The 18537-nt window shown below is 40.8% G+C and overlaps 1 protein-coding gene across 4 annotated transcripts in view; it reads right to left on the bottom strand.

The window, feature by feature from the left end:
• The window catches only part of PLCL2 (phospholipase C-like 2), a 175062-nt gene extending 156531 nt beyond the window's left edge, over nucleotides 1–18531 (bottom strand). For 3 of the 4 annotated variants that reach the window (XM_014537562.1, XM_014537561.1, XM_014537563.1), the window contains exon 1: nucleotides 18473–18524. The gene's annotated coding sequence lies outside the window, so the exon portion shown is untranslated. Of the gene's footprint in view, nucleotides 1–18472 lie in introns of all 4 variants that reach the window. The other variant, XM_005863631.2, reaches the window with a different exon arrangement.
• Nucleotides 18532–18537: the final 6 nt, after the last annotated feature.

Here is an 18537-nt window from a genome sequence, read left to right as displayed (position 1 = left end):
CAGGGCTTTCTGTAGCAAGGATAGCACCACTGGTGCTGTGTGTGTCACGGAGAGGATTCAGTCTTCATTCAATGTAGAGTTGTCAGGATGAAGATAACCTTCAGTAGTTTTTCCTGGAGTCTACAAGCTTCTGCCTGCAAAGAGGCTGCCATGGCTGTGTCACTGCCTCTGCCCAGCAGATGTACTTGGTTATCTGCTTCCAGGCAGTACTTCCAGGGGGGCATCTAGGCAAAAGCACTCCTGGTTTTTCAGCAGCATCCATCAGGGTGATGGCGAAGCCTTGACCTGTAAGATGGACCTCACTCAAAGGGCCAGATCATCACCAAATAAGCCATCCCATCAGGAAACTCCTCTTGGTTCAAACGGGGTTTTCTCTTTCTTAAAACACACCAACACTTCTCACACACACTCTTCTCACATCTGTCCTCAATGTTAACCATATGAAATCCATAGTCTGCTCTTTTATTTTATTTTATTTTTTTTTTGGCAAATCTCTTTCAACGATTAAGGAGTGAAAGTCATGGCCATGGTTCTTACCAAATTGTCCAATGTCTTTCAGGATTACTGGCTGGCAGCCTTGACAAAACTGAACAGGGACACAGAAAGGGACACGTTCTCAGGACACATGGGACGTCTAGCACCTCGGCAGTGAAGCCAGATTAGCTGCCCCCATCCAGAAGAAGGGATCAGGGTTTTCTTCCCCTCACAGTTCTGTGTTTCAAAGAGAGCAGTGGCCATCCACTTTGCAAAAAGAGATCACAAAAGATGAAGTCTCTAAAAATGCACACACAACAGATGAAAACCATCGGGTGGTTGTGATGAATTTCAACAGCTCACCCAGGTGCAGGCTAAAAGGACTTATCCTGCCAAAACGTGCTTTAAAATATTAGAAGAAATGTCAGCAAGCTTGAGTGCGCAGTGCCATGTTAAATAAACGCCTTCAACTCTTTCCTTCTACACTCAGCCACAGAACCAACCTGACCGAGTGCCAGAAATAAAGCGTCCCCGGGTCTCTGGCATCTCCCACCTGGATGTATGATACACAGCCTGACTCGTCACAGCTCTGGCCTTGCACACAGCTTGAGAACTCGCTGCTGGGCTCACCAGAACGCTACTGAGTCTACACTCTCATTGGCAAGGACTTTGCTGTACAAGCATATAGGGGTTTTGTGTCTCACCACATTCAGTGACAAAAGTAAAATGAAAGGGCTGGAGCTCCAATGTACTTTGCTGCCTTTAGCATTTTCCAATATAGGAAGAGCTGGCTGTCCGTGATCATGGGACACAACGGGCCTGCTTTAGCGCCTGTCAAAGGGGAACTAAATTAATTCTGTAACATGAAGGTCGCTCCAAAAGTGACTTCCATACCATGCATGCTATCACTCCATCGCACCTGATACTCACCTTTAGCAAGAGGGCTAAGGAATATCCTTGGCATAAAAAATAATTTTTTTCACACAAATATTCCAAAACAACAGGAAAGAAATCAATGAGGAAAATATTATAAACCACAGATCCCAGAGTAAGAACTACTGTCCTAGTCTAAAAGCTGATTAGACTTCAAACTGAAAGCTTAGAAGAAAACAAATTCTTCATGTAGATATTACCCTTTTTCAAAATGTTTAAAAATTATCCCTCTCTGGCTCACAAATGTGGCTTTCCCTAACATTTTCCCTATAAGAAGCAAATGTTTTTCAGCCAGATACCAATTAAATTTTGCTTTGCAATTTTAAGTGAACCAATGCATGGCAAATAATAAGAGACTCTGAAACATTAGTGGAGGCTGAGGACAGAGGCATATGAATACCTATTTACTTGTACGATTCCCTCTAAACCACTATACTTAAAGAGTTAAATCATTTTAATTCAAGTCAGCCCATGCTCTTGCTATAGAAATCATGTACTTACCTAATTTTAATAGCAACGTATATCAGAACTGACCTCTTTAAAAAAAAATAAGTGCAAACATTTTTCTAATGAAAGAAGAGCTTGCAATAATTTCCTAAGCTTCCCAACTCCTTTAAAAGAAATACTCTCTCTTTCAGTCGAACTGATTCTTTGACCGGAAAGAAAGCAGAATGGATGGTGCCATGTGCCAAGCTAAATAGCTCCAGAAAAGGACCAGATGGAGGGTGGGAGCCGGATAAGAAGGGGAAGGTTGGATTTGAACACACTGCAGTGGAATGTGCAGTGACATGCTAGAGGAATGCTGAGTAGACAGCTGTCTCTTGGACTCAGAGGGCAAATCTGAGCTGGAGACATCCATTTAAGACTCATCAGTGAATGCCTAGTTAACTGCAGCTATGGCTCTGGAAAAGCTGCCCAAGATCAGGCCTGGAATAAGGGAAGGAGGCTTACTAACTCTCTGGCACGGTGAGCCCTGATGACCTTTGTGGTGGGAGAAGGTGGAGGAGAAAATATAAGGAAAGGAAATGGAGCAGATCACGGCCGCTCTCAAGATACAGCTGGAGAGCTGAAGAGGAAGGACGAAAGGTTACTGCTATTGTTCTTGTTTAAGAACCTGAGAATGCTTATATGATGATGGGAGAGACATATGCACAGAAGTAGCAGTTAAAGATACAGGAGGGTGAAGATGGGATCTGAAGCACAGGGACAGTGGACTGCTTGACATGTCTCAAGGCAAAGGCTGAGGTTTCTCTAAGAAGCAAGAGATAGTCTGGCCAGCATAGCTCAGTGGTTGAGCACCTACCTATGAACCAGGAGGTCAAGGTTCCATTCCTGGTCAGGGCACATGCCCGGGTTACGGGCTTAATCCCCAGTGTGGGGCATGCAGGAGGCAGCCAATCAATGATTCTCTCTCATCATTGATGTTTCTATCTCTCTCTCCCTCTCCCTTCCTCTCTGAAATCAATAAAAATATATTTAAAAAAAAACAAGAGATAAAACCGTATGCTAAGAATGGTGAGAGGAAGTGATAGGATGCACGTCCACAGATTTCCAGAGTCAGGGATGCAGACTTGGACCAGAGAGTGGAGTCTCTCTCTCTCTGCAGAGCTCCCTGGCTCAGAGGAGGAGTCTGTGACCCTGTCCTCAGCAGCCCCAGCTTCACCCTGAGCCACACGGCCATGGTGAAAGGACTGCCCCAGCACAGCTGGCTCGACACAGCCCCCACATTCTGAAGGGTCCTTAGTCATCCGGAGCAGCACCTTGCAAGCAACAGGTGGCCCCAGAATGGCAGGCAGCAATACTGTTGCTTTCTTGGAATGACAAATATGTCTGACTTGCTAAATAAATTTAGTGCAAAAATACAATTTTTTTAAACTTCAAGGACATGCAGATGGTCTGCCTTATCAGCGTAAGCAGCAAAGCAGTTAATTTTCCTAAGTAATAGTAGGCCAGAGGCGAATGTTCAAGGCATTAAACATCAGCTCCTTTCACAGCAGAAAAACAATTCTTGGGTTTCTCAACTAGCTAAACACTTCACCACCTCAAACGAGTACTGCCCTAAGATTACCCTTTGATGATGCTGGGTTTCTATTTTTGTGTCTCGTTAATTAAGTGGGTGAAGAATGAAGTGCCACGGTCCCAATTTACACATATAAAATGTGTGAAGATACCTGAGGAGCAGGGAGAGTGACAGGAGGCCTGGGTCCAGAGCTCCACCTTGCTAATGTTTTGTGTGACCGTGTGTAATTTTGTACACGTGGCCCTCAACCTTTTCACCTATAAAATGGGGCCACCAATGTTGTCTACAGCACAAAATAGCTGTGAGAGTAAACTGAGTTGTTCAAAGTCCCTGGTAGAGATTAAAGAACTATGCAAATATGATGCAGGATTAGCATACAAACAAACTTTTTTTGGTTATGAGTATTGTTACCACCATCTTATGTCTTCATTACACCTTGGTTTAGGAGTTTTAAACTGCTTTCAAAACATTAGGATCATTATCCTAATAAAATGAGTAGATCAACATGTAGCTTTATTTCAATTGACAGAGAATACAATAAGCTATAAAGAGTTTAATCAATATTCTTACAAGTCAAAATACAAGCTAGATATAAAGTTCAGATCTGTCTTCAACTGAATATCTTATGGGAAAAAAATGTGATTTCATTAAATATGTTACCTTTTTCAAGTCACTGAAAAAATATTAAGACTACACAAATAATGATATGTAAATTATTATTTCCTTAAGAGACTTCCTGAATTCTTCTCTGAATTTTTACCTTGAACCAGGAGAAAATGAAGGTTATCTGCTTTAATACCACAGTCCGTCTAACAGAACCTTTCAAGGTGCTGAGAGTAAGACCTCGGTGGCTCTATCCTAGCGGTAACTAAAACAATCATGCCAACCAACCAGCTCACAATGCTGAGAAATAATAAAAACTGTGGGCTGGGGGAGAATGTGCAGGGCCCGGGTTCAGCATTTCAATTAGAAATGGTAAGCATATCAAAGCCGGAGGGTACCGAATAAAAATATGAAACCAAAGCATGATATTCAAATAAGGTGGAGCAGGGAGTACTGAAAACAACATTTTCAATTATGAATGCTAAAAGAAGGGGAAAGTATTAAATGTGACCTTTAAAATAAGACCGTTTTTTGTTAGGGTTCTTTGGAGAAGACAGGGAGTAATTTAACAGATTTATGAGCAACCTTGCAGGAACAGCACAGATCTTTCTCATGTAAAGAATCAAATCAACAGTAAAATAGCAGAAACTGAATCATTTAGACAAACAGATCAGCCCAAGATCTATGTAAGTTTCACTTACCCTATTGGTTATGCAAAAAGTACCCACATGCCCAAGAGATATAAGAAATATGGCAGACAAGCATTCATGTACTTCTTACATCAAAAAGAGGAGAAAGCAGTGACCTCTCAAAATTTAACATTTCCATCAAGCAGAGGCACAAATCCTAAATCAGAACCCAAAACTCTTGACTTGCAGCTTCCGGTCTCCACAGGCCAGCTCCCTGACCACTGGAACTGGAGTCCACATCTTGGGTTTGAACCACTGCAGAGAAACTCCGGGAAGTCGGCCTCCCTGCCTACTCGGGACTTTTTTGTTATTGGTTTTAAACATGACCCCACTAGTCTGCTCTGTTCAGATACAGCAGAAAAGCCTAAGGCTAGATTAACAGTCCTCTCTACATAGGAAATCGGCCCTCCGTGAATGTAGTGTTCGACTGTACTCCTCACTCTTGAGATGTTCCGTTCTGTTTGGTTCTCACATCCATATGCCAGGCTGACTTCTGTGTGCTGTTGTTTGCACAGTGGCAACAGCTCCATTGCATGTCCTGGGGCCAAGCTTCCATCCATCACTAAAGTGAATTTTCCACTGGAATTGTGTTATGGAAGGCATCACCTCAACAGCAAGAGATGCAGAGTACTCCAAAGCAACTGTACCTTTCCTTACACCTCTGCTCTCCTCTCCACCACCTTTAAAGCACAGCCTCCTACTCAGTGTGCCCCAGTGGATTACAAACTGGCCAGGATACTGATCCCCGCAACCTCGAACCTTCCATCCCTGTCCTCGCCATAGTGGGTGAGGACTCTAGGCACAAGCAATCTCTTCCATTTCAGCTGTATTATGTCATTTTCTACCTGTAGCTTGATGTGGGAAATGTTGAAAGAGCTCTTTTGCGGCATAATTTATGGGTCAAATGGCCCCTGCTGTTCGTAGGAATGGCAGGCCTGAGAGTTGCCAAATTCTATCTGGGAACAGGTGCTTTTTCGTGCCCTGTTACTTTGGTGACATCTCCTAAGCCACCTTCCTCCTTGTTTCACCTTGCAACCAGTAATGAGGAGGCTAGCAGTATAAATGCGCTGAGATCAGGACACTGCCACAGAGAGGACACTGCCCATCTACTTCTAAGCAAGGTGCCCATGGAACGCTATGTGTCCTATTTCTACCACTTTGTTTAACTTTCTTGCTGCTAGGCCCCTCAGAGGAGCATTCATCAGCGGCAGCTATTCTTTAGGGCAAAGGGCTATTTACCTATTTTAAAAAAATTTTTCAACAATACTTTCTTCCCTAACAAAGATGGGTAAGAAGATCTGGCTAATTATGCCGTGGAAAAGGAAACCTCTCTGATTCTTTGCTTGGTCCATATCACTGAGTACTAAATTTTCACAAAATGATACAGAATTTCTCCCCTAAAGAATATTAAAATTCATTTCCACCATACCTCACAATGATAAATCAATTAATTAAACTACCTATTAAGATTATGTATTAACATATGGGTCCCAATAAGATTAAGAACACTTCCTGCTGATAAAATGTGGGTACTCCTTCAGTCTCTAGAGACCAGAGTCTCCATAGATGCAGCCTGCCCACCAGACCATGTCCCTTCCTTGGCACTGACCTAGAATAAGTGGACAAGCTTCTCTGCTGGAAGAACACCGCCCCCCCCCCATGTTAATTTGGAAGAGGAAAAAAAATTGACCTGAAAGAATAAATGTGAACATTGATGATCTGATAACAGAGCAACCAAGTTGAGGAGAAGAGTACACACCAAGTATCTCAGACTAGAAATAAGCAACACTGATATTTTCATGGCATTGCTTTGCAGCCAATAAAATATTTTTATAGATGCTTTGGGAATTCAATGGTCATTCCTCCTGACCGCAAAGGTCTGTGTGGCAAGAGGAAAATGCTGTACAGCATTCAGAAAGTAGACATTCATTCACCCAAAGGTCATGGCATACCAACCCAGACTGTCAGCCCACCATAGAGTGGTGCACTGATACATCATGCATTGGTCCTCTTCCTCCCAGCATAGATTTCTTGTACAAATAGATGTGTGTCTGGCAAGTGTCGATTTATAATCTTCTATGAGTAAATAGCATTTCTGCTACATGCTGCCACCTGAGCACAGATGAGGTGGTTAAAAGAAATGTGGGGACTCGATTCAGCCAAGTTTGAAATGTACAATCACCTCTTTCTAGAAAGTGTGCTCATGCCTCAGTAAAATTAGTTCTTTCTATAATATACTCCTCCTGGGAAAGTTCTCCCTCCATGATGTATAATGTGAGGGGCAGACAGATGTCTTTTCTCTATCAATCTAGGAAGATTAAGGCTCAGGATTACCAACCCAGGGCCTTTTTGATAACTGGCACGACATATTCCTTTACCTGGATCAAAAATACATTCTTATGATACAATGATTAATACACAGGGCAGACCATTATTTTCACATATAAAATCTGTTTCTCCAAATTTGACTGTGACATTTTTCCTCTTCATCAGTATTTTCTATCCCCTTAGAAAAAGGTAACTCAGCTACACCTTAAAGGAAAAGTCCCACTGAGGCACCTAAAGGTTTAAACCCAACCCCCTGCACCACCCCATCAGCCACAGGATCACCAATTGTCACGTGCAGGATTCTGAAACTGCTTGTTCCATGTTATTTAACAGAGCTGAAGGGGCTGTCAAAGATCCACCATGTGAGAAAGGCTTCATAGCTGTTATTGATCCTGGCTACACTTTAAACTCTGAGGGTTAAGAAACCCTTGGGAATTCTGATTTAATTAGCCTGGAGTGGATGTGCACATTAGTAAGTTTTCGAATCCAGGCAATTCCAGTGTGTCCTGAAATGCCCCATTTGAAGACTTGCTGTTTTCCCCACAAGGTGAGTGCTGAGTAGGGCTAAAAGCGCTATACTGACCTCCTGGGATCCGAGGTAGACTGCTAGTCAGCAGTAATCAAATAACTCTTGCTTTTGTCTACAGACCTGGATAACTGGTTTCTGTTTTTAACTGCTTTTGAGACCAAAAAGCACTATCTAGAAAGCTGTCATGCAGAGAACAGGTGCTCCACAAATGAGTGTTCTCAAAGTTTTGTATGAGCAGCACACTTTTTAATATTAAACCCTTTGAGAGCACCTGCAAGGATTAAATCTCTCAAAAATTACACCAAAACAAATCATAAAAACTCCCAGCAGAATCACAACAGTGTAAGATGACTTCAATGACCAAGACATCCTTCATTACTGTGTCCACTTCCCACCTAGGTCTAGCTCCTATCTGTTTTCAATATAGTCCAGGAAAAACACTGTCCATGCTACTCCAGCCAGCAGCGCCTCTCTCTACCCACTCCATCACTCGGCTCAGGACTCAGTCAGTTCTCACCACGGCACAGGTGCTCCAATGCAGCAAAAAGGTGTTTCACGTGTTTGTGAAAGTTTCATTAGTTAGCCTGTTTTTGAACTTCATGTAAATCATACAATATGAGAGACCATAAAAGAATTGCTGATAATTAGATTTCACTAAAATTAAGAATTTTTGGTCATTAAAAGATGTCATTTAACATACCAGAAAATGTAAATAAGTCCTACAAATCAATTTAAAATAAATAAAAACCCAACTATTTAAAATGGGCAAAAGAGCCCGGCCAGTTTGGCTCAGTGATTGAGCGTCGAGCTATAAACCAGGAGGTCACAATTCAATTCCTGGTCAGGGCACATGCCTGGGTTGCCGGATTGATTTGTAGTGGGGGCCACGCAAGAGGCAGCCAATCAATGATTCTCTCTTATCATTGATGTTTCTAGCTCTCTCTCCCTTTCCCTTCCTCTCTGACATCAATACAAATATATATATTTTTTAAATGTGCAAAAGACTTGAACAGGCATTTTACAAAGAAGAATATCCAAGTGACCAAGAAAACATATGAAAAAGTGCTCAATATCATTAATCTTCAGGGCAATGCAACCTAAAAGCCACAGTAAGGTACCAGTACACAACCATCACAAATGGTTACAATTAAAAACAACATGAAGTATTAGTAAGCATTAGAGCAACTAGAACTCATATAACCAGGTGGCAGTGTAAACTGTTTTAACCAGTTAGAAAAATCACATAATACTTACTAAAGCTCAATATACACAAATTCTATTACAGAGCAATTCTAATATTATTTTTAACATATAGAAAAACATCTCTGGGAATATACATAAACCAGAGATAGCTTTGTAGTAGCATACAGATCTCTTTCAACAAATCATCAAAAGTTCCAAAAATAAACACATCCTTAAAACTGGTATTAGATCAGGAATTCTATTAATTCTAATATGAAAACACCTGAAAAATTCTACTAGTATCTAATATTATCTATTAGCAAGGATTAATAGAAAGAAACCCAAGCTATTTGCTGTATTTCCTTCAAGAATAAACATTAAGCCATATTAACTATCTGAAAAATTGCATCTACTATGTCCACAGGACATCAGAGCTTAGAAGGAAGATGGAAAATAAAAGGTATCAGGAAACCATATGGAAGAATCATACAGCTGTGATTCTAATGGTAGCTGCAAACGAGGTCACTTATCCCTCTGTGGCCACACTAATTGGTTGAGAGCAACAGAGGCTTCATCAGCAATGCTCATAAAAAGCAGCCTAGCCCTTCCTGGGCATTTTCAATTTAGAGAGGAGACACCTGCTACCCATCAGTCTTACGAGACAGGACCCGTGTCAACCTTCCACTACATTATTTGATTTGGTTTTAATCTTTACTATTTATAAACAGAGTCTTCAGAGTATATGAATGCACAAGTATAGCACATGTACACATACAGCTATCTATAGCAAAAAACAAGATCTCAAATATAGCTGTTTAAAAGACCACATCTTGTTCTATTAATACCCATATACTGCAGTATTACATAACTATTTTTTTCAATTCTGTTACGCTAATATGCAAATAAATGAACTCAACCATAGCTAGGAGCTAAATGTACTAATCAGTATGGCCTTGTGTATATCTAATTACAAAATAATTTTACATGATCCCTTTCATTTCTAAAAATCCCAGAATTTACATTATTAATCACTTTTAAATCCAGTTGCTTAGTTTCTGGGGTGTTGTTAATATCTGCTATTTCCAAATCAGTTTCTTACTATAATCCAAGAAGATACTTGAATACGAATTTCATAGTAATCTGTTCTAAGTATTAACATATTTTATAATGTTACTAGAGGCCCGATGCACGAAATTTGTGCATTCAGGGGGGTCCCTCAGCCCGGCCTGCACCCGCTCGCAGTCCGGGAGCCCTCGGGGGATATCCGACTGACGGCTTAGCGCTGCTGCGCAGGCAGGAGAGGCTGCAGAGGCAGGAGAGGCTCCCGCCACCACCGCTGTGCTTGCCAGCTGTGAGCCTGGCTTCTGGCTGAGCGGCACTCCCCCTGTGGGAGCACACTGACTACCAAGGGGCAGCTACTGCATCATAGCGATGGGTCATTTGGCCGTTTGGTCAATTTGCATATTAGCCTTTTACTATATAGGATTATTATATAGGATAATTACTTTATAATTCCAAAACAATAATGATGGATGTTACACGTAAAAGCTCACCTAAAAACAAATAGTTACTATTATCTGTTTTAGCTTCTAGGAACCTAAAATGTATATAACTGTAAATCAAGCTTTTGCTAAAAAAGAAACAAAAACGGAAAATGACCCTGCCCCTCCTAAAAATTTTTCAAATCAATCAGGTAAGAGTGGAGAGGTAAAGGACAAAATGGATTTTTATTGATTAGGAACATGTTAGCTTCATCCCAAGATTCAGCTGCAAAAGGCTAACTTTTCCTAATTAAAATTCAGTCATCTAGTTTAGGACTGGTAGAAACTGCTAAGATCAAGGAACCAGAATGGCTTGGGCAAGTAGGAGAAAAAGGAAAAAGTCAGAGATACATTTCACAAGATGAAGTAGAAAGAGGTAATGGAGCAGTTCAAAGTGTGGGCTTTCAAGTTAAACGTGGTCTGAATGCTAGCTCTGCCTACTACAAGCTCTGTGACCTTGCTTGGAAATACCCAAACCTTGAAGAGTGGGTTTCCTTGTCTGTAAAAAGGGAATGATGATGGCTCCTGCAAGACTGTGGTGAGACTTGCATGAGATGATGCAAACAAAGCATTTCTTAGTAACTCTTCCACACCCAATCCTTAAATTGTAATAAGAGGTAGAATTTCTACCATTACATTGCAAAATGTGTTTAGGGATTGAAGATCCTACTTCTGCAACTCCACCTATACTCCTTATTTATCTTCTTTTTTATTATTAACTAGAGGCCCGATGCACAAAAATTCGTGCAAGGGTAGGCCTTTCTTCCCCCAGCTGCCGGCACCGGCTTCCCTCTGGCAGCTGGGACCCAGGCTAGCTTCCCTCCAGCCCCGGTTTCATCAGGAAGGACGTCCAGAAGGACATCCGGAAGATGTCTGGTCTAATTAGCATATTACCCTTTTATTATTATTATAGACAAGATTCTAAAGCACTCCCAATGAATATCTTTTGACAATCCAATGTTAATGACAATGAAAGTTTAAGTAATTCAGTTCCTTAAAAAGAAAACAAAACAAGCAAAAACTACAATCACTTAAAGCAACTGAATACTAGAAAATAGATTAAATGCTTTAACAAACAGTAAAGGTCCCTTGCCATGCTTTTTAAACTTTGATAGAACATAAATCAAAATAAATTTTCAAAGGTCTACTCTTATTTCAGGGGCACCAAAGGGAACAGATCATTTATATTAACATCTTGCAAAACAATTCTAGAACCAACCAAATTCCTGGATCCAACTTTAAATGAAGGTATTTCCTTCCCTTTGATTGTTTCCAAAATTATGTACATGAAATAAATTTCTTCTTTGAAGTTCACAGCCCATTGAGTTTTAAATTCCAATCAAAACCAGGGGGAGTTAAGTCTAAATAAGACCATCGAACTCCTAAAATAAATTGTATCATTCATGCCCTCTTATTCATCCATTGCACATTTATTCAACAAGTACCTACTTACATACATGCTTTCTGCAAGACATAAAACTGGGTGTTTCCATAAACTGAAGGTGAATAAGGATCAGATAAGTTACCTATGTGGCAGAAGGAAATGGGGCTGTACAGAGACACAAGCAGAGTGTGGTGGTTGGAAGGCAGAGAAAGAAACAATTCCTCCTGAGAGGTGGTTAACTGAGGTGACTGAGAGAGGAGGAAAGCATTGGAAGCTGAGGAAAGGAAGAAATAAAGGCTAAGTGTAGGCATAGATAGCAGTCTCCGGGCTGTAGCAGAGTTTGTAAAAAGCAGATAAGTAGGGTGGCCATATAATTTATCATCCAAACCAGGATGCCTTTGAGAGTGAAAGAAGGCGCTATTAATAATCTTGTCAGGAGGAAAGGTATAAATCTGGATTGCCTGGGCAAATCAAGACACATGGGCACTTGCTGGGCTTAATGAGACTGATGGTCAACAGCCTTTGACCATTTTGCTGAGGCTATTCAGATATGTGTACAGTTGTTGGAGGCTTCAGATTTAGAAAGACACCGAAACAAATAATTCTTGAAAGCATCTTTAGAATATGTCTGGGAAATTTCTCTGGGTACCTTCTGCATATTTCAAAAGACAAAGCTTCCAAAGTGGGCATGCCAATGTTCATGATCTCCAACTCGAATGGAGCTAAGTGAGTTTGCTCATCTCAGGTAAACTCTAAATAAGAGAAACTGAAGAAAAAATACAAAACATAATAGGTACTGCTTATTGAGTTTATCATGGGCCACACACTGCTCTGAATATTTCACTCGTATCATCTCATTTCATCCTCACAAAACGCGCTGAGGCAGGATTTTACTCTCTGTTTTAGAGATGGGACACAGACTTAAATATCTTGCCCAAGGCCACGCAGAAAGGAAGAGAGGGAGCCAGACTCTGATCCAAGCTCCTAACTCCACATCCTCTATTTTTTCCCACCAGTCTTCTGCCTCCTGACTAATGCAGACAGGTAACATGTGGGCTGAGTGCAGCTAAGACCCCAGAGTACAGCCCAGCTGAGTTTATTAGTTAGGATACATTTTGCCTAATTATTCCTGCCACGTGACCAAGTACTGATGGCCAGCAGGGCACCTAGCCACCTGCCCTCCTCTGCCACTTGGAATAGGCGGGTGCCAAGTGTCTAGCCTGCGAGCTGGACCATTCGCACAATTGTCATTGGTGTTCAGTTTCATCAGTTATACACTTTGCGCACCCTGAAGCTATAGAATCATTCTGACACGAGGAAAACAGGTACTGCTGAGACTTCCCTGGGGGCTCTGACTTGAATTTGAGTCACTGCTAATACTCTTATGCCAAGCACAACTCTCTCAATTCATCATTATTATCAGTAGGAACACAGTTTCAGATCCTGTGGCCCACGGGTAAAAATAATTGAATATCCCCTGAACTACAGAACCCTAATAATATAAAATAAAAAGGTAGCTAAATTAATCCAGGGATCTGGTACATGAGTAAGTAATGACAACCAAAACTTAATAAGGAACAGAGTATCTGTTCTTGGACATACATGCATAAAACAAAGTCTGAAGAGAAAATATGAACGTTCACACTTCAGTTACATCTGCAATTAGGTTGTAAATTACATTGCCCTACTTTGTTCAATACTGATGCATGGTTAACTTAAGCATTAAAGCAAGAAAGGAAAAGAATAAAAGAACAGTCTAGTTTAGACCCCTTGCAGAGCGCACAGAACTATAAAAGGAACCAAACAGATTCTGGGAGAGAGCATTCTAAGAAAATAGCTGAGTGGCCGAGATCAGCAATAAAAAAATAATAATAATTTCCTGTCGGTTGTCTATTTGGATTTGATGAAAAACAACACAAGTCAAATGTAACTGTTTGGAGGAAAGGCTGGGAGACTAGAAAGGGAAAAAGCAAAAGGGAACAAGTATTTTTTCGGGTATGAACATTCATATCCTCCGAGTACTTTTGAAAACTGAACTCTGAATTGTGACCAAAGCTCTCTGTGTGGCTGAGAGATGCAACCAGACCCTGGCCTTTCAACAGTTATCCTGTGTGGCCTCAAGTGCATTAGTACAAAGTGAAGTTGAGAGTTGCTGATTGGTCATTAGAATTTTCTGACCTCGACGATCCAGGCTCCTATCAATCCAGACAAATTCACTTTGTGCTCCTGTTACTGTTTGTTTAATATTTATGATAGGCCCCCAAGTTTTCTGGGCATGCAGTTGTCTTTTCCCAATTATTAAAAAAAAATTTCTGAAGTCAAATGCAGATAGTATATTTGAGACCCAATTAAAAGTATAGTTACTGAGTGCTTGTTATCTGTGCAGAACTGATAAATACAGCCCAGCTTTTGCCTGCAAGGAGTCTAGTTTATTTAAACCATGAGCCAATCTAATATCCATACGCGCATTTTTCTTATTTTGTATAAATATGTATAATAAATTCAAAAAGCTCACTTACTGCCCACCTTGGGTGCTCAGCATCAAGACAGAGGGATATATGTTGGCATAAAGGTAATGAAGGTGTTTCTCCTACATAGCATGATACTATGATAATGACCATAATGATATTAAGAAAGATAAGAGCTGCCACCTTGGGCAAGGTCAAACCACTGGTCCCAGTGAATCTGACGAGTCTGGTCAAGCAGCGACAACAGGTGATTAAACAGCTGCCTGGTTATACTATCTGTCAACTTCTTCTGCCAGCAGAAATAGAGAGTCCTTTTCCCCCTCCAATGTCCCCTACATTTAAAGAGAAAAATCAAATCCAGTGTTCCAAATTACCAAGACTACCTTAATTATATAGAAAATTTAAAACAGCCAGTGTAATTTGGGGGCACAGCAGAGTACAGCTGTACCCAATTGGGGTCTATCAACCAGCTCCAACACCTTGGCCAAGTGGTTAACCTCTCTGACCTCTGTTTTTCTTCAGCCTACGTGATTGCTACGGGGCCAAGTCAGAAAATTACATTAAGTACTTTTCATGTGTTTTGCATGTAGTAAGTGTGTAATAAGTGGCAGCAGCTGTTATTACTTTTAAATACCAAAACAGTGCAATAGCTATATTTCCTACCTATTAAAAAAAATACCTAAGATCAAAGGTTGCCATGGTCAGGGGGTGGGGGAGAAGACTACAAAGGGACTGGGGGAATTTTTTCAGGCGATGGAACTGTTCTATATCTTGATTGTGGTGGCAATTACATGACTGTGTGTTTGTCAAATCTTAAAGAACTGAATACCAACAGAGGTGAATTTTTACTTTATGCAAATCATACCACACTTTAAAAAGTACCAACTAAAATATTCAACTAGTTTTATTAAAATAAACAATTCAAATATATAGACACTTTAACTTCATTTATTTGGAAAATTAAAAAGAAATCTGAGGCCTAAAATGCTACTTCATATTTTTAGAACAAGCTCCCAACTTAAAGGATTCAGCTATTTGTGAAAAAAATGGATGTTATCTGAACAATTAACCAAGTTAACTGTTTCAAAATAAAGTGTGCATTGTATTGAGTGGTGTGATGAGATGAAATATTGAAAGAGAAAATGAAAGTGATGTTTTCATTCACTAAGATTACTTAAGATGACAAACATAATAATGGCTCCTTCCCTAAAAATCTAGTCATGGGCCTTTGCAAATAATGTAAAAGGTGTAACACTATTTTCAATAAGCTAAGGAAAAGTAGAAAAGTACGGTGACAAGTTCCATGATTTCTTGATCTTCTCACGGTTCTGTAAAAGGTTCTACACGGCTGCTTACTCTGAATTTTCATCAACACTGTTACCAAAAACAAGGAGCTCTTTTTGGATAAGATCTGTGAATCTACTTTGGCAGAAATGTAGTTTGACAACAATTTCTTACTCAACACCACATTCACAAACCAGATGGAGTTCAAAAGAATTGGTTTTAAAAGAAGATTACAGTTCTGGTCAGCCCACAGTGTATTTCTGCGTATGTCCTGCACCTCAGCAATAGACCCCTTGCCCACTGCATATCACATTTAGGCTGTTAGTTCTCCCTTTGATTTGAGGATTCCCACCTGAGAGGGCTGTCAAGGGTGTAATGAAGATGGACGCTAAGAAATACGCATAGCTCACAAGCTGGACATTTCAGCTAATGCAACCCCGTACATTCTGGTCTCTGTTCCTTAGCTGGCATTTACTCCTGCCATCTTCTCACGCCCCCCAATTACCACCTTGCTTACTAATCTACTTCCGCCTCTACTATTCTATCACCTGACTGCATGCATCCCTTATATTCAAAAGCAACATAAGAAAACCCAGGAAGGATATCACTATTGCCTTTTTACATGGACGTTCACTAAGCTTATTATTTTTTAACAAAAGTGAAATATGTCTGCCATTCATGTGACAAAAATGTGTGTGCATTAGTCATTGCTTTATAAAAGTTGATGTTAAAGTAAAAGATCTCTTTATTTCTGTTAGTATGTTGTCTTGATGCTATTATGTTTTTAGAAAATACCACACTAAAAATCTTGATTCTTCAACATACCAATTCAAGGGGAAACATACCAACTAGTTACCTACTTAATTACAGCATAATTCTTTCCTAAATCCAGGCTTGATCAACTTCAAACACTACATCCATAGTTGTAAGGGGTGTTTAAGAAAAATGCAAGGTGAAAATAGATGCAAGAAAAAGGAGTCAATTGAGTCATCTTAGGAGGTGCAAGTCAATGAATATTATATGAGACGAGTAAATCCAAAATAACCCACTTTAGAAATTAAGAGACCTTAACAGAGAAAACTTGTACTTCCTTATCATTCCTCTGTTTATTCAGGAAGCAATCTAGTGAGGCCTCACTATATCCCTGTCAATGTGTATCTAGGAATACAATTGTGAACAAGAAGCCAAACTGCCTTCATTAGCAAGAAGAAAAACGACAAATCTTTGAAAGTTTAACATTTCAAAACCCAGTGATTTCTGAATAATTAATCATTTTCCCACATTCTTCTAAGACTCTCCAATGAAGAAATGACATCTACTGATGAGTTCTCAATTCCACATATCAGAAATATTTGGCAAACCACCCTTCCCAATCCCCCAAAAATGTAAAATTAAAACACCTACTATTTTAATTAAGTCACACTACTGTAAACACCAATAAAGTTTGTTATTTTAAAATATAAAAACATGTCCCTCCAGAAAATTGGGGGTGAGGAGTTAAAATTAAGTAGGCTGGTATCTCTCTGGAATTTCCCCCCCTCAAATTTCATGAACGCCACCGTGCAAAATCACCACGAATCTCTGGTCACCAATAAAAAACAGATATGACACATAACTCTGTCAATAGGATTGGTTATCACGCACAGTTGAAAGCAACTTACATGGAAACATAAGGTACAGAGTAAAGGGAACTATGAGTCACTAAAAGCTAGGTATGCACAAAAATATATTTTACTGTCCTTAGTTAAACTCGGAACGCCTGCTGCAGATAGTGAATACACCTGAGCTTTAAGCCCTTCAATTGTGCCCTTGCCCAGACATAAACTGTGCAAACAGATGACAAAGCGAAAAGCAGTTTCACAACTGCCTGTTACACAGAGTAGCGAGGTGGTATATTTCACTAGGTTACTGTATGAGCTGATAACACCATCTTGCATTGTACTTAAGAGATTGCTGTAGGTCCAATTAAATTCCAAATACCGCCAGTGCCAACTCTTTCCACTGTGGCCCATTCTGTCCTCCTCCCCACCAGTCATCAGCCATAGGAAGGGTGGGTGCAGCCCTGTCAATGTGCTTTGCGGCTGCTCACTGTCCTGGTAACGCCTTGCTTTTCAGAAAGCAACATTTTCTTATTTACTCCAAACTTGAGCAAAACGAGCTAGTCTTGCCTAAGGCTCTGCTCTTCTTAGCTCATCAACTAATTTTTTTTTCACTTCATGTCACGAGAAATATTTTTACACTGCTGACCAAAATGTAATACAAGAATGAAGCCACCACAAACTCAGGAGTTCCTAATATTACGTCTGGAGCTTAAAATACACAAGACCACCGCTGACTTTTTCTGCTAAATATCACAATGCAGAAGATACCAAAACCAAGCAAACTGCCCAAAAGAACTTGCACAGAACTGAAGGCCAGCCTACTGCAGCAAGAAAAAGACTAAATTGTGCAGAACTATAATCTCTCAGAGCTTTTGAGCCTGAGAAAGCGGAAATCTGCATAGATGTTCAGAACCAATGTCTCCGTGTGACTGAGTGATCAGAGACTTTGCAGCCTCCAACTACAACCGTTTGCAAAAGGCCACTTATACACAGGTCAGAAGAAACCTATTAAATAATCTGTTCAACCGCCTAGGATTTTTTAAGAAAATGTCTTCACATCATCGCTAACTGTCTTGAACATCAATAGAAACCATACAGGGAGTCTGTTACCAGCCAAGGCTACCCCAGAGGAACATGTCCTGCCCTGCCAGGTACAGGCCATAATCCCAGGCCAACCCTGGGAGAGGTGACAGTCCCAAGTTCAACTGGGAATGTCTGAACACAGCTCCCCCTGCACATTAAGGAACACCTCGCCAGTTTTCCCAAATGCATTTGCATCCAATCCCTGCTCCACCATCCCAAGCACCCGTGCACCAGCGGCTCCCGTTAGCCACGGGCTCCTCCAACAACCCCCTCCTCCCAGCACCACTTCCCTCTTGGAGAAACGGACCCCAAGGACGGCTGCGGTGGGCGCTGAGCGCCCTTCTCCCACCTACCTTGATGATGCTGCTCCGGCGGGGCAGGCCGCCCGGTTTGTTTTCCCGGGGGAGGGGGCAGGCGG

Source organism: Myotis brandtii, unplaced genomic scaffold (genome assembly GCF_000412655.1).
Source record: "Myotis brandtii unplaced genomic scaffold, ASM41265v1 scaffold18, whole genome shotgun sequence".
NCBI classification, from domain to species: domain Eukaryota; kingdom Metazoa; phylum Chordata; class Mammalia; order Chiroptera; family Vespertilionidae; genus Myotis; species Myotis brandtii.
This window is presented reverse-complemented; position numbering and strand designations above follow the sequence as displayed.